Source organism: Pelodiscus sinensis, chromosome 1, assembly GCF_052426305.1.
Source record: "Pelodiscus sinensis isolate ZL-2025 chromosome 1, ASM5242630v1, whole genome shotgun sequence".
NCBI lineage: Eukaryota > Metazoa > Chordata > Testudines > Trionychidae > Pelodiscus > Pelodiscus sinensis.
Window position 1 is genome coordinate 275182540 of NC_143052.1, and position 16036 is coordinate 275198575.

Here is a 16036-nt window from a genome sequence, read left to right on the forward strand (position 1 = left end):
TTGATCAGCACTAGCAGGTGTTTTGGCAGTTTCTTTCTGCGAGAGCAAGTACTACAAACTGTGCCCTAGCATAAGCATGTTAAACTTGTTTAAGAGTAACCTTTATGTTTAATAGTAGATATAAGATTACACAAACTATGAATTCTAATGTATTATCAATCAAAAAACTACTTGTTTGGCTACTTTTGTTTTTTGCTAGCAACAACAAAAAATCAAACCTATACTTAGAATTTATAATCCTGTAGAGAAGAATAAAATATTCCACTCAGTGCACATATGTAAATCTAAGTCCTCCTAACTTTAACACAGAGTTACTTGCATGCATCAAGAGATTAAATTTGTAACAGACCATGCAGAAAACCATGAGGTATAAAATGGAGACAGATGGAGGGAAAACACTTCATAGGGCGTCTACAATTCATTGTTTCGGTGTTACTTACAGCTAGTAGTGAGTGCTATACATTTGTGTCATATTGCTTTAGGATTATTAATATATTGTATTAAAGAATACACAGTAAGACTATGCCTACACTACAGGCTTCTTGCGCAAGAAACTTTTTGTGGAAGAGATCTTCCTCAAAACCTTCTTGCGCAAGAGCATGTCCACACTGCAAAAGCACATTGAAAAAGCAATGCACTTTTGTGCAATAGAGCATCCAGACTGCATGAATGCTCTCCAAAAGGAAACTCTGATTGCTATTTACAGAATGGCCATTAGCGCAGCTGGCCTTTTTTCGATTTCCTCTTTTTGCGCAAAACTCCCCTGTTCCCTGTCCACACACACCTTTTTGCGCAAGAGTTCTTGCGCAAAAGGAGTTATTCCTCATAGAAGGAGGAATACCTACACAGGAAAAATCCCTCTGTTCTTTCATTTTACTTGTGCAAAAATGGACTTGAGCTGTGGATTCTCTGTGAGTTTTTGTGGAAAAACGTCCGTTTTTGCACAAAAACTCTGTGGTGCCAACCTAGCCTAACTGTACGCTGGTTCATGTGGGATTGTCATGTCCAAAGCTAGGACTCTAAATTGATAGTGATGCAACACAGAAAGCCATTAAAGAATTTACTTTAAATCACTTAAAGCTTCAGTTCTGACATGTTTGAAATTATTTTTTACCAATTAAACTCTTGAAACAAGAAAAATATACAATGCACTGATGAAGCATCTTAGTACATATTATTAGAAGCAGGAGACCATAATTAAGAAACAACTCAAATGTATAAATTCTGTCTTTGCAAGTGGGAGCAATGTGTTTCATAGGAGGCAGAAAAAGACATGCTATAACCCATTTTGACACATGATTAGCCCTTCAAACCAATTTTGTGCATCATTCTATTTCCACTGAAGTAAATGTCAATCTATACATTAACTTAATTGACAATAGGAGCCCTGTATTGGAAACCTTACTCACAGTCTTTTTGCATTTCAAAACTGCAGGATTAGGTTCAGGCTCCCCGATAGGCCCAGATCCCAAAGACCATGAAATGTTCTGTGGGAATATTTCCATTAAATTCAATGAGATTTAGTTCAGGTCAGGAAATGGAAGAAAAAGGCAATGGAAAGAAAAGCAGATGCAGGAGCCTAACTTGAAAACTTGGATTCCTCTTGTGTAATTTATAGCTATGTACTATACTACTTGGTCCAAGCACATATAATCATCCAAAGAAAAGGATGCTTAGAAGTCCTCGACTGGATGAGCTTTCACTTGTACATGGACAGATGGTACCCATTTACCAACATGTAACTGAAAATACCACTTACATCTTTTCTGCATTTAGGTTCTATAGATCTAAAATATTTACCAAACCAGTGAGGGCAATTTGTTAATGAAACACGAACAATATCTGTGAAATAAATGAAACCACACTAGCATCTGCTTTGGACCTTTAAGGTTGGAACAAGAATAAAAAATTCATTGACCAATTACAGATTGGATCTTTGTGGTCCGGCATCCTTGGTTTCTGAATAGTCACAAATAAAGAAATTTGCCGAACCAGGGGATGTCCCCTGCTACCACTCCCCTCTACCCAGCCAACTGACCCTCTACACTGCCAGCTCCAGCTGCTCCCCCATAGGTCTATCATGCTGCTGTAGCTCTAGCAACCTGGGTTGCCAGGTACCCAGCCCCAGCCATGCTAGTGGGGTTGCTACGGCTGCCGCATCCCCAGCTCTGCTGCTGGGGATGCTGTGGCCCTGGCTATACTACTGGGGATCCGGCCCTGGTCCTAGCCCCTCTGCCACCAGCTCCGCTGGGGTCCTAGTCCAGCAGGCTCCCAGCTTCCAGCTCTCTTGCCACTGGGATCCTAGCCAGGACTTCCTGGTCCAGGGACATCCATGGTTCTGCCGGACCACGGATGTTGCTGGATCAGAGAGTCCCGGTTTTGCAAGGTTCAACCTACGTCATGCATCTTGAAATTTCAAGGCACAGTGTAATGGAAAACTTTAACTATATAGCCAACCATTATGTGAAAATATTGCTAAATTATCAAAGAGATTCCTTCACTGGAGTGTGTAGAGGACAATGTAGAGCTGGGAATCCATTTAGAAGACATAGTCCTTACCAATAAGGAAATATTTTAAAAAAATGTGATAGAAATAAATGTTAATGTCATAAGACACTTGAACTCAACATATTGGTGCAATAAATTTTATTCACAAAACACAACAGTACTCTCATATTCAATTGCAAGAGATATATTAAGGCCAATAAGTGGCAGCTGTAAGGAAAGAATTCAGAGCTTTTTCTTTACTGTTTCCTCCCTCAAGCAGATTCTATGGAGGCTTATCCTTTTCCCACAGCTTTCTTAATGTTCACAAGTTCAAATTTTTGTGTGAAAATGAGTTTTCATACACTAAGAGTGGGAGTTGGTGCCCAAATAAGGAAGGGGCATATGTGTGATTAGGGATGGCAATTGGACATGCCCTTTAATTCCTCAGGGGAAAAAATAAAATCTGACGTCTACTCCCACTCCCTGATGCACACACAATCATTTCTGATTTCCCAAAATAAAATCACTAAACAATTTGGGTCTTTTTGTCCTCCCATAATAAGTACATTTTCTTTTCTACTGTAAGTCCCATAATTCCTTGCCTACTGCTCCTGAACATGAACAAGCAGCTGCCTGCTTCTCTGTTGTCTACATCCTCATTATCAGAATCTCCTGATGATCTCCCTTGCACCTTATTTGGCCAGGACACATGACCTTTCTTCCCTGTTATCCTCTAGCACCCCCCTCACTGGATCACAAATTCTGCTGCCCTTTCCTCTTCACTCAAAGGGTGCAGCATTCTTGAAAACCCAGCTGCTGCCTCTCAGCTTCCTCCAACTTAGCCTTCCTGTGTCAGAACACATATTATTTAGGACTACTCTAATTCTGTTTTTAAAAGTTCTGAATATGCAATCTGTGAGCATGTTCAGTTCTCAGCATTGCTCTCTATCTTCAACAGAGACCTCTTTTAGGGGCTGGCTTCTCACCAGCCTCATAGATTATATCTTTTAAAGACAGAAAAGTCTTATATGACCATCTAATGTGACCTTCTGCATGACACATTTGTACCTTATTTCATGTCTGAATTTGTCTAGCTTCAGCTTCTAACCATTGGAACCAATTATTGGATCTTATCAGGCCTTTTTCTCCTAGAACTGAGGCACATGTAGTATCAGAAATCTTTTTTCATGTATGTATTTGTAAACTATGATCAAGACACATCCTAATGTTATCTTGTTTAAACTAAGTAGATTGAGCTTTTTAAGTCTTTCAGTATAGAGTGGATTTTCCAGACCTTGAATCATTTTTGTAGTTGTTTTCTGAATGTTTTCCAATTTTTCAACATTCTTTTGTTAAGTATGGACACAAAACCTGGACACATTATATTTAGCAATGATCTCACTGATGACACCTTTAGCAGTATAACTGCCTTCCGATTACTGCTAGATAATCCCGTTCATGGATCCAAGGAATGTGTAAACTAAAACATTGTCCTGGAAACTCACATTCAGTGGGCTATCTGTCAGGACCCCTAAGTTGTTTTCAGTGTGGCTGCATTCCAAGACACAGTCACCCACCTGATATTCTTTTCCCCTAGGTATATAATCTTACACTTGGTTGTGTTACAACCATACCAAGATATTCAGGTGGGCTTTTATAACTGGACTGCCCTCATAATTATTTACCACTACATCAATTTTGTGTCATCCAGAAATTTTACTAGACATAATTATGTATTTTCTTCCAGACCATTGAAAAAGATATTGAATATCATTGAGCTAAGAACAGAATCCTGCTGAACTCCATTACAAACACTGCCATTGGAGAATGATTCCCCATTTACAATTGTTTTTTTGCGTCCTACCAGTTAATTAGTTTTTAAATCCATTTCAGGTAGACCACATTGATTTTGTATTGTGTTCATTACTTTATCAGAATATCTTGTAGGATTAAATCAAATGCTTTAAAGAAGACTAAGTATTTATATAGCATATAACTGTACCTGGTACTGGTCTATTTCTAGATGGAAATGGTAAAATTATCAATAACAATGCAAAAAAAAAAAAAGCTGAACGTTTAATAAATATTTCTGTTCTGTTTTTGGGAAAAAATAACAGATGATACAATCTCACTATATGTTGATAAATGACACCTTTTCTAGTCTGTTACTGTCACTGCAGAATGTTAAAGAAAGAGCTACTAAAGTTAATTTTTTTATCAGAAGGTCCAGGTAAATTGCATCCAAGAATTTACAAAGAACTAGCTGAAAAGTTTGTTGGATCATTAATGTTGATTTTCAGTAAGTCTTGGAGCACTGGGAAAGTTCCAAAGGACTGAAGCAAATCTAATGTTGTGCCAAATTTTAGAAATGGGAAAATAGTATTATTCACTTAATTATGTATCTATAAGCCTGCTATTGGTACTGGGCAAAATAATGGCACAGTTTATATGAAATCAATTAATAATAAATTAAAAGGGAATAATGCAATTAATGCACATCAACATGGGTTTATGGAAAATGTATCCAATTTAACTACTGCCATTGGAAGGCCCAGCTAGTTTCAAAACCAGGACTATGGAGTAACCAGGTAACAAACACTTCCACACTGACAACTAGCAGCATCTGTACCGGCTCATGTTCTCCTACCCATGACTCCCTGAGGGCAGAGACCAAAGGAAGTCCCAACTCAAGTGGTTCAATATACAGAAGCCTTGTGGTACCTGATAGTTCCCCCTGTACTATAAAAACCCAAGGGACATTCCAGAGATCATCCAGGTAACAATGCAATTCATTAGCTAACTTCCTGGACCAACCTACATTCTCTATTTCTGTAATCCTGGTATTGGTATCAATACTGACATGAATCTTGACTCCCACTCTAATGCCAGAACACCCACACTGACCCCTATACTTCAGCCTAATTTCCAGATGTCTCCAGAGTTTGCCCTTTGGCTTGATTATTGACCCAGATTATTAAAACCAGTGGTTATTCCTTCCTACTGAGGTCCTGTCATTAGTCACAGCTACCTTTGCCCAGGAACCTGACAGTTTTCCTGGATGGCTCTAAGTTGAGGCTGGCCCTGTGGGATGTGAAGGCAGTGCTCTCCCCCCCCCCCCCCCCCCCGTCCAGTGTGTTCCAAATGGTGTTTGTTGTGCTGGAATGGGTTGACAGCCAGAATTATTTGATGTCCTTTTGCCCCAGGCAGAGTTCTCTCAATGCAGAAATACCATGTCCCATTGGGAACATGGTAATGGTAAAATTATCAATAACAATGCAAAAAAAACCCCACTTTTTAATTTGAACTTTGGATTCCACCTCCATCACCGTCCAGCCATATCCACCATTTTGTGAATGTCATAGCCATTGACTCTGGCAAATCCACTAGTTCTAGGAAGAACTTAGAACACATCTTGCAAACACAAAGAAGATTAACATGTAATGTTGGCATCAGGATGGCCCAGAGTTTACTCTGGGACAGTGTAGGGCTGCAGCATGAAATGCCCTTTTAACAAATTATATCTACCAATGTGACATTATGTAATAACCTCACGAATTGCATCCCAATTTTTATTAATGGGATTTGGATTAATTTGTTAGTAACTTGTTAAGAATTGCTTTTGGAGAATCTGTTTTTGATTTTTTTTGGGGGGTGGTGGTGGAATTATATATATATATATATATAAACTGAAACCCCATTTAAACTTTGTACTGCTTCAACTCTGTTTAAAGTTAGGTGTGTGTCTATGTAAAAGTGTATGTGTGTGTGTGTGTGTGTGTGTGTGTGTGTGTGTGTGTAAAGGAGTCAGTCCCTGAAGCCAGCCTGTGTGGAGACCAGCTGCCAACACCACCTTGATGGCTGAAGAACAATGCAGAGAAGCCCTCCTAAAGAACCACCCAAGAAACAGAGACAAAAGACTCATCAAGAAAAGAAGATCAAAGTCTCATCTGTGAATAACTGGTGACTCATGGTCATACAGTGCCTTGGGGCAGCACAAGATATATCGTCTAAAAACATATAAAAAGATGAGAACAAAAATATAGAATTGGTCTTTCGGTTCTGCAATCATCCTACAGAAGTATCAGTGTGCACTGACATGACCCATCTCTCCTCATGTCTAGACCATCTGGCCAGTGGAATAGCATGAGCAACAGAGGCTGGTAATTATATATTCCATCTGTAGAACTGTGTGTATGAATGTGTGTATGTGTGGGATAACTTTAGTAGCTAAGGATAGTACATGAATTCTGCCTTCACAATAAACATGGCATATTGCCTTATCCCCCTAAAAAGATTCTGCTAGTTCTGTTTCTACAAGTATAATGTTTTGGTAGAGAATTACAAGGGGCGCTATAGGAATATGCCTTGGTAACTGTGAAATCCTGGTGTACACACCAATAAGAGATTAAAAAGAAAGAGTCCCCACTACTATAGCAAATTGATTCCAAGGTAACCCTTTTGTTCAGGAATGCTTTTGGTTTGATTATTGGTCTGTATGTTCTCTTATTTCTTTGCTGATTTTGTTTGCTTGTGGGCATGGTAAGGGTATGTCTAGACTACATGGCTCCATCGACGGAGCCATGTAGATGAGTTTACTAGACATAGCAAAATGAAGAGGCAATTTAAATAAACGCTGCTTCATTTATATCAAAATGGCCACCGCGCTGTGCCAATCAGCTGATTGTCGGCTCAGCACAGTAGTCTAGATGGAGATCAGCTGACCCCAGAACCCTTTGTCATCAGATCCTTTATGACTGAAGGAGAGAGTTCTGAGGACTGTTGACAGAATGGCCACCAGGGCAGCTATGAGAAACCCTGGGGGCCAATTATTTTGAAATAAGCATAGCTGAGCACCTACACTCACCCTATTTCGAAATAGGCATTATTTCTCATAGAATTAAGGGTTATTATTTCTCTATAGCAAGCCCAAAATAACTTCCTTGCTATGTGGATACCTAACTTGTTATTTCAAAATAACTCTGTAGTATAGACATGCCCTAAATGTGAAATACAATTTTAGTCTTGATTTAATTAATAAAATATATCCTAGTTCCTTCAAGAAGGTAAGCCATGAAATTCCTATAGAATATATATATATATATATATATATATATATATATATATAGATATATATATATATAGATATATATATATATAGATATATATATATATATAGATATATATAATTGAGTACAGGCCTCGTGAAACAGCACTTTTAATTTAGATTTAATAACTCTATAAAAGATAAATCTAGTTGCCATGTAATAAACAGTAATTAATTAGTTAATATCAATTAAATACTAAAAATATTAATTTACATTTAACATCTAACTACTGTAATTTGCTATAGCTATCTTATTAAATGCTAATTAAATTTCTAAACATTCTCACAAGTTTAATGCATTAATAATAGGAACGTAAGTACACATTTACTATATCTGCAGTTCTCAGTTCATTACATGGCAACTAGATTTATCTCTTTTACACTAATTAAATATACTAAGCAAACCTCAGTAACTTTTCTTAACACATACCATAGCTGTTTTATTAATTTCAAATTAAACACCCATTTAAGGCTTCTAATCTACAGCTGCCCTAAACAGTTTCCTGCCAACAGAGCAAAGGTTGTTGTGATGTTATAACTAAACTATGACATTTCTAGGCTGTGGGCATAAGGCTTACAGGATAGGGACATTTTCCCCCTTTCTACTATACTTTAGTTTCAAGTTTATAATGATTGTTTATTAATATGTAATATTCTTCCAAAGATGTCTAGTTTTATCTTCTAACTCCTCACACTGTCCTAGAATCCTCTATGGAGTCCTATTCATAGCTTGACTTTCTTTTCAACTGTTTCTATTGTGGTTTTGCGCCTAGAGAATTATTCACTGTGTAAATATTTTTTGAAGGGAAAAGGCTTTTCTTATGTTGCATGTGCAGAGCTTTACCAGTGTCAATATTCGGACTATCATGTTGTCTCTTTTACTAAACCCCCCGAACATCAGAGAAGTTTTAAACAAATTACCTTTAGACATTGGCAAACAAACTAAATCTTATTGGAGTGCTAGCTAAAATGCTATGAATATGCCAAGGTAATATCCATAATATGATTTCTTTGGAGACTGAGAAAAATACTGTAGTTACATGTACCAAATGATTTAAAATCATGGGTCTTTCCAAATATGATGGGGGCTGTCATAAAGGCAGGAGGCTGCTGTTCAGCAAGAAAAGCACATTAGCTATTAACCTTCCCCCAGCCGATCAACTTTATTTTGCAATCTTTCCTCAGAACCATTAGAATACCCTGAAGAAATAACTTTCCAATTAAAAAGGATCTCAGAGAACAAAGCCATTTTATCTCTGACTCCTGGTGTTCTTTATTCCAATAATTTAAATTGGAATTGATTTTTCAATTTAGCCGTTGACTTGCTATGGACACACAGCTGAAAAGGCCGAATGGAATTGCATGGCTGAAATATTTGTCTTTGTGATGCACTTCTCATAAATTCACAGGAGCCTTTTTTAATGCATTTTCTTTCTGCTGCTACTGCCTCAGACAACAGCTTTTTAGCACAGCGTGGGCAAACTGAGAAAACATGTCCAGTATGACCTCGAGGGCCTCCCACTCAGTTCTTCATAGATTCATTTAATTGGTACATCTCCGAGAAAAATGAATAGATCCAACATATCCAAAGTGATAGCTGTTTCTTGAAGCCTGAAAATTTGTTCTATAATTTATGTGTGTTGATTCCATTTCTTTAAAAGAAAAAAAAAAGAGTTCATTTTATTTTGTCCAGTGTAAGTATGCTCCTACACAAACAGCTCAGATGCAGTTTTTTTCATTGTTTTAGTGGCAGCATCACTTAACACTATAATTGATTTAACTGTGAAACATAATAGTTTTGGAAAGAGCACTCTAGTTATTAAAGAGGCTTTTGAAGGATCGGGGTCTGATTCTGCCTTTTGCTAACTTAAAGGAAAGTGTATTCCAGAAGCTTCAATTGACTGAAAAGGGAGTTGCATGTGTATAACTGAGGTCAGAATTGGGCCTATAACATTCACAATTTTGTTACTAGTAGCATTTAATTTCCTTTTGTTTCCAGGGTGATTATTTGCTGACAATCTCAGTGACATCCATGACACTGAGAATTCTATTAAGGAAGTAGACTGGAGGAGGAAGGAGAAAAGAGAGTGAACTCCAGATGTTTAGTGGCATGACTGGTTATTTTAATCTATTTTGGGTGGGGGTTATGTTCATAAAGATGACTGAAAGACTGATGAGTACTACCACTTTATTTTCTTGACCTTTCAATTCCCTCTCTTCTCTTCCTCCCTTTACCATGGCAGGACAGAATGTTCTGTGCTCCTGGAATTGATTGGAAATGTCATTCTGTAAGTTCACCAGTGGATGCTGCTCTTCACAAGACTGGACAAATGATGCTTTTCTGTGCCTAATTTCCACAAAGCAGGGGCAGTCAGTTCTGAAGTCAATCCAGGAAATGGATCTTCCATATGGAGCCAGAGATTGTCATTTAAAAACAACAGACAACAACAACAAAGCAGATGCAGATTAGCATTTTCTACCTGAAGGAAACTGCTGTTCCATTGCTTTTTAAATATATTAATGGGATCAGGAGATGGAAGACAAAGTGAGAAAGCTATTCTAATAAGAACAAATAATATGTTTTAATAACACAATAGCCACATAACTTATGTACATTAATTTTACCAAAGCTGTTTTTTCTTCTGTAATTCTCCAGTTCACATACATTAAACAAATTTATGCCCAAGCAAAAACATATCAGTTTGGCGATATAACTTCATCTGATTGTACAGATGTAATATAGATTGCTGTCGATGAAAGCATTAGAACATGCATGCCCTGGATAAGAATATGCCTGAGAAGATACTCTTTTAATAAATTACATCTTCTGCCTTGCAGACAGTAATGCACAGTAGGCCAGTTCTTTAGCTGGTGCAAATGGGCATAGTTCCATGGAAGACAACTAAGCTATGCCAGTTTATGACAGATGAGGATCTAGACTGTTGTTATACTTATTATTAACTAATTCACCAGTTCTCAAGACAAAGTTTGAACCCAGAATTTGCTAATAGATTAGTCTTACTGTTTCTCCATAAAACAGATTTAGCAGCATGTGTGAGCAGAAAAATAAGATATAAGATTGAAAACAAGTGTCCAAAATAATGATCTTTGAAAACAACTGGGTCTACAGATCATTTAAATGAACTTCTTTGCTGAAGTAATTTAGCTACTCTCTTTAGTCAATAACTTTTGCCGTTGTAGATGTGCAGCTGGAGGCACAGCAAGGGTGACATTCGTCCATTGTCACATAGTGGAGCAGGGGAAGAATTAAGAAAAGAGCTCAGGCCGTGTTCCATTTTTAGAGTGAATCTGCTATGTCCAGTCCAATTGGTAAGCTCACTCTACTGAACTATTAAAATATAAATGCTTGGCAGGCCACTAAAAGCAACTATATTCTCTCATTTAAACCTTTTTCATTGGTGTGAGTGTGTCAGAAATAAATCAACATAGCATGTGGCCTGTGTCAGGGCTGTTCCCCTCTCTGGCACTCTGAGTGCAGAAGATGGGGGCCCGCAAAGATCTCAAACCAAAAAAGAAAAAAAATAACCTCTTTCCCTCTATAGGAACTGGGTACAAAAAAATTCCCCTCAGAATCACAATACACAGATTTTGAGGTATCGCTGCCACCATCAAGTGATTTTTACCCCTAAGAAAACCCAAGGGTGAACAGTTGAACCCACTTCAAGGGGTATCCCATGCTCTTTTGCCCTAAAAGAGCTTGAAAAAAGAAGAGAGAAAAACAAGCTGCAGTCTCTAGTAGCTGACCTCTCAGTCTGATGCATGCAGATATACACAGAGGCTGTGTCTAGACTGCATCCCTTTTTCGTAAAAGGGATGCAAATTAGACATATCGCAATTGCAAATGAAGCGGGTATTTAAATCTCCCCCGCTTCATTAGCATAAAAATGGCTGACGCTTTTTTCTGGCTCGGAGCTTTGCCAGAAAAAAGCGCTAGTCTAGACATGGATCTTTTGGAAAATAAAGCCTTTTCCGAAAGATCCCTCTTAAAATGAGGGATAAGGTGTCTTTCGGAAAAGGCTTTATTTTCCGAAAGACCTGCGTCTACACTAGCGCTTTTTTCCGGCAAAGCTCCAAGCCGGAAAAAAGCAGCAGCTATTTTTATGCTAATGAAGCGGGGGAGATTTAAATCCCCGCTTCATTTGCAATTGCGATATGTCTAATTCGCATCCCTTTTACGAAAAAGGGATGCAGTCTAGACACAGCCAGAGGGTACAGCTACACTGTCTTTTTTTTCCAGAAAAGGTATGCAAATAGTGCTCGCATTTGCATACCTTCCGCCATATTTTTCCCCGGAAGAGGCTTTTCCTTCATTTGGCCCCATCTACCTAGGGCCAAATGTTGGATTAACCCCCTCTTTTGAAAGCCCCCTTCTTTCTCATAAAATAAGGTTTATAGTGGGCTTTCAAAAGAGGGTTTTTTTCCGACATTTGGCCCCATGTAGATGGGGCCAAATGGTGGAAAAGCCTCTTCCGGGAAAAAAAAAGGAAGAAGGTACACAAATGCAAGTGCTCTTTGCATACCTCTTACGGAAAAAAAAGACAGTGTAGCCGTACCCTGACAGACATGTCTACTGTACCTTCCAAGACAGAAGAATCAAATCATCACTTTAAACAGTGATTTTTATTACAAAAACAAAAGATAAACTTGATAAGGCACACTTGGTTGCTAGATGATGCAGAGCAACTAAGGAAAACAAAGTAAAATGTAGAGAAAAGTCTCTGGGCACAATGCTAGATGGGTAATGATGGGTGAGGGGAGGCATAGATTCACACAGAGCAGTTCAAACCAAACCACAAAATAAAGACAAAATACCCTGAACACAACCTGATTCACTTTTTTCCCCTTTACTTACTTCCAATCTTTTCTTTGTTCAGTCCACCTCCATACCCTGAATTCCTTGGAGGCATAGTGGCCCTGCCTGGGTTTAAATCATTCTGGGTACGTCTACACTACAACGTTAATTCAAACTAACTTAGTTCGAATTAGTTCATTCGAACTAAGCTAATTCGAACTAACGAATCTAGAACTAAAAACTAGTTCGAATTAGCGTTTTTCTAATTCGACCTAGCGCGTCCACATTAAGTGGACCCTGAACCAGGCTTAAGGATGGCCGGAAGCAGTGCCGACAGGGCATCAGAGGAGGACTTAGAGCGTGAAGATGCTGTCTCAGGCTAGCCGAGGGCTGTGCTTAAAGGGTCCCGACCCCCACCCCGGACAGACAGTTCTCAGGGTTCCCCGCTTGTGAAGCAGTCCTGGCTTGGAGTGCCCTGAGTGCCCACACGTGGAACATCAGAGCACTCGGCCATCAGCCCGGCTGCACTTGCCACAGTCTGCCATCCGGGGGGATGGGGCAATCGGGGGGCTGCAGGAGAACTTCCACCCCGAGAAGCCCACAGAGCCAGCCCAGTCCTCCCCATCGGGGGCTCGTACCCCATTCCTCCCTCACCTCCTTCCACTTACCCCTCCCTAGCCCCCCTTCCTGATGTACAAAATAAAGGACAATTGTGTTCAAAAATAGAATCTGTCTTTATTGAACAAAACTGGGGGAGACTGGGAAAAGGAGGTGGGAGAGGGGAAGAGAGAGGCTGGGAGAGGGGAGGGCAACTACAATGATCAGGGGTTGGGAACAGGTCCCATATGAAGAGAGGTTAAAGAGACTGGGACTTTTCAGCTTAGAAAAGAGGAGATGGAGGGGGGATATGATAGAGGTCTATAAAAGCATGAGAGGGGTGGAGAGGGTGCATACAGAAAAGTTCTTCATTAGTTCCCATAATAGAAGGACTAGAGGACACCAAAGGAAAGGAATGGGTAGCAGGCTTCAAACTAATAACAGAAAGTTCTTCTTCGCAAAGCAAATAGTCAACCTGTGGAACTCCTTGCTGCAGGAGGCTGTGAAGACTAGAACTAGAACAGAGTTTAAAGAGAAGTGAGATCAATTCATGGAGGTTGGGTCCATGGAGTGGTATTAGCCAGGGGGTAGGAGTGGTGTCCCTGCCCAAGGTTTGTGGAAGGCTGGAGATGGCTGGCACGAGACAAATGGCTTGGTCACTCTCTTTGGTCCATCCCCTCCAGGGTCCCTAGGGTTGGCCGCTGTCGGCAGACAGGCTACTGGGCTAGATGGACATTTGGTCTGACCCAGGACGGCCATTGTAAGCTCAGGGTCAGGGGTCTCAGTGGACCACCTTGATTTTCATGCAAACCTGCTCCTTGGTGGCCAGGCTGGCAGCTCTCCTGCCCTAGACGGCCGCTTTCCTGTGCCTAGTGCAGAGGTCATGGACGAGGTCCATTATGTCTGCACTGGACCAGGTGGGTGCCCGCCTCTTGCGGTCCTGGGCAAGCTCCTGGGAGCCGCCAGTCTGTTCCCAGGAAGAGGGGGAGGGCTGGGGATCATCGGGTGGCTGGCTTGAGCCGTGCCAGGTGCAGGGTCTGCTGGCTGGGTGCTGGCACCTGGCACGGGCACCGTAGCCAGCCCGGGGCCGGAAGGGAGGCAATAGAGTTTCCCTGGTGTTGGCCAGAGTGGCTACCAGGGAAAGCTGGGGAGGGCTACCCTCCCACTAGTTCAAATTAAGGGGCTACACACCCCTTAATTTGAACTAGTAAGTTCGAACTAGGCTTAGTCCTCGTGGAATGAGGTTTACCTAGTTCGAACTAAGCGCTCCGCTAGTTCGAATTAAGTTCGAACTAGTGGAGTGCTAGTGTAGCGCCTATCAAAGTTAATTCAAACTAATGTCCGTTAGTTTGAATTAACTTTGTAGTTTAGACATACCCTTGGTTCCTTTCTAATGCCTATTTGTATGTCTACACTAGCTCGTTAGTTCAAGCTGGGTAGGGTAATGAGGGCAAGCAGAGTTGTAAATGAAGCCTGGGATTTAAATATCCTGGGCTTCATTTGCATCTTCCCAGGCGCTGCCATTTTTAAATCCCCCTTAGTCCGAACTCCGTGCCCGCAGCTACACGTTGTATTGAGTAGGTGGTTCGAATTAAAGATCCTAATTGAATGGATCCCATGGAATGAGCAGTAACGGTAGTTCGAATTAGGATCTTTAATTTGAACTATCTACTCCATGTCGCGTGTAGCCGCGGGCACAGAGTTCGGACTAAGGGGGATTTAAAAATGGTGGAACCTGGGAACATGCAAATGAAGCCTGGGATATTTAAATTCCGGGCTTCATTTGCAACTCCACTTGCCCTCATTACCCTACCTAGCTCGAACTAACGAGCTAGTGTAGACGTACCCTATGGGTGCTGCCCCCACAGCTCCCATTTGAAGCAGAAACAAGAGTCACCAACTAGGACTGGCCCAGCCCTGAGCTCTCCACACTCCACCCTACGTGACCCCCCCTGCCCTCACTCCTGCACACCCCACACATCCTTCCCTGAGCCCTCCTGCACTCTATCCCATACTTCAATTTCTTACAGGTATTGTCATATGGAAACACCCAAACTCCCTGCCCTGAGTCTCCCCAAGAGTGAGGGTTGTGATATGACAGTATCTGTCAGAAATGTAAGTTACTTTCACCCCTGAATGTAAAAAAATCTAAACCCAACCCTGCATCTCATCACAGCTATGACTCCTTCCCTTCCCTTGTATTGTTCCTAGGTGGCCAATTAACTCAGGATGTCAGACTCATGACATAGGTGAACACCATAGATGAGCATTCTCCATTGAGAATACTGTGCATATAATCTGATCATGTGGAAACCTAGGCCCTGTTAATTTAAACATCCAAGCTAATTTCAGCTGTTAGGTTTAGATATGGGGGAAGCTGCTATTTCTATGTGATTTTCAGAGCAATGTCATGTACAGCACTTTGCCTTAATGGAATCTGGAGGTGACAAAACACATGCTACTGTGTCTATCCCATAGGAGTGGATACTACTAACATTAGCAAAAAAATGTTCTTGGAATATTTTTCCAAAGGAAAATGGCAGCACATAAACTTTTGAACTTGATATAGCAACATCTTACGTTGGATGAAATTTCTTTTTGAAAACTGAAAAAAACTGTTTTGATATTGTCCTTATCAGAACAAAATATTTCAATTTTGCTTTGAAATCACTTTTCATTTTATATTTTATTATAAATCATTATTTTAACAGTCTAAATCCAAACAAAACACTACATTTTATTGAAAACCAACATTTTGACCCATTTTTCCCCTCAGATTTTGTGAGTTGCTTTGGTTTCAATTATGAAAGAAAACAAATCTTGAATGTTAAAATGTCCCATTGAAAATGCAGTAAGGTAAGGCAACCTCAGGTGCTCTTAGTAGTACAAGTAGAACATCTCTCATTCGGCAATGGCAACCAGCCATGGATGTTCCTGGACCAAAGAATCCCAGTGGAGGGCCAGCAGCAGGAGCCCAGCTGGAATGGCAGCAGGGGGAGCTGGTGTGCCAGTAGGATTTTGCAAATGCGGGTTCT

The 16036-nt window shown here is 40.4% G+C and overlaps 1 long non-coding RNA gene across 1 annotated transcript; it reads left to right on the forward strand.

Annotated features, from left to right (window-relative positions):
• The first annotated feature begins 7293 nt into the window (after positions 1–7293).
• On the forward strand, positions 7294–10286 carry LOC142827098 (uncharacterized). The gene is made up of 2 exons (XR_012901515.2): positions 7294–7550; positions 9835–10286. It is a non-coding gene; the product is annotated as an uncharacterized LOC142827098 (long non-coding RNA).
• Positions 10287–16036: the final 5750 nt, after the last annotated feature.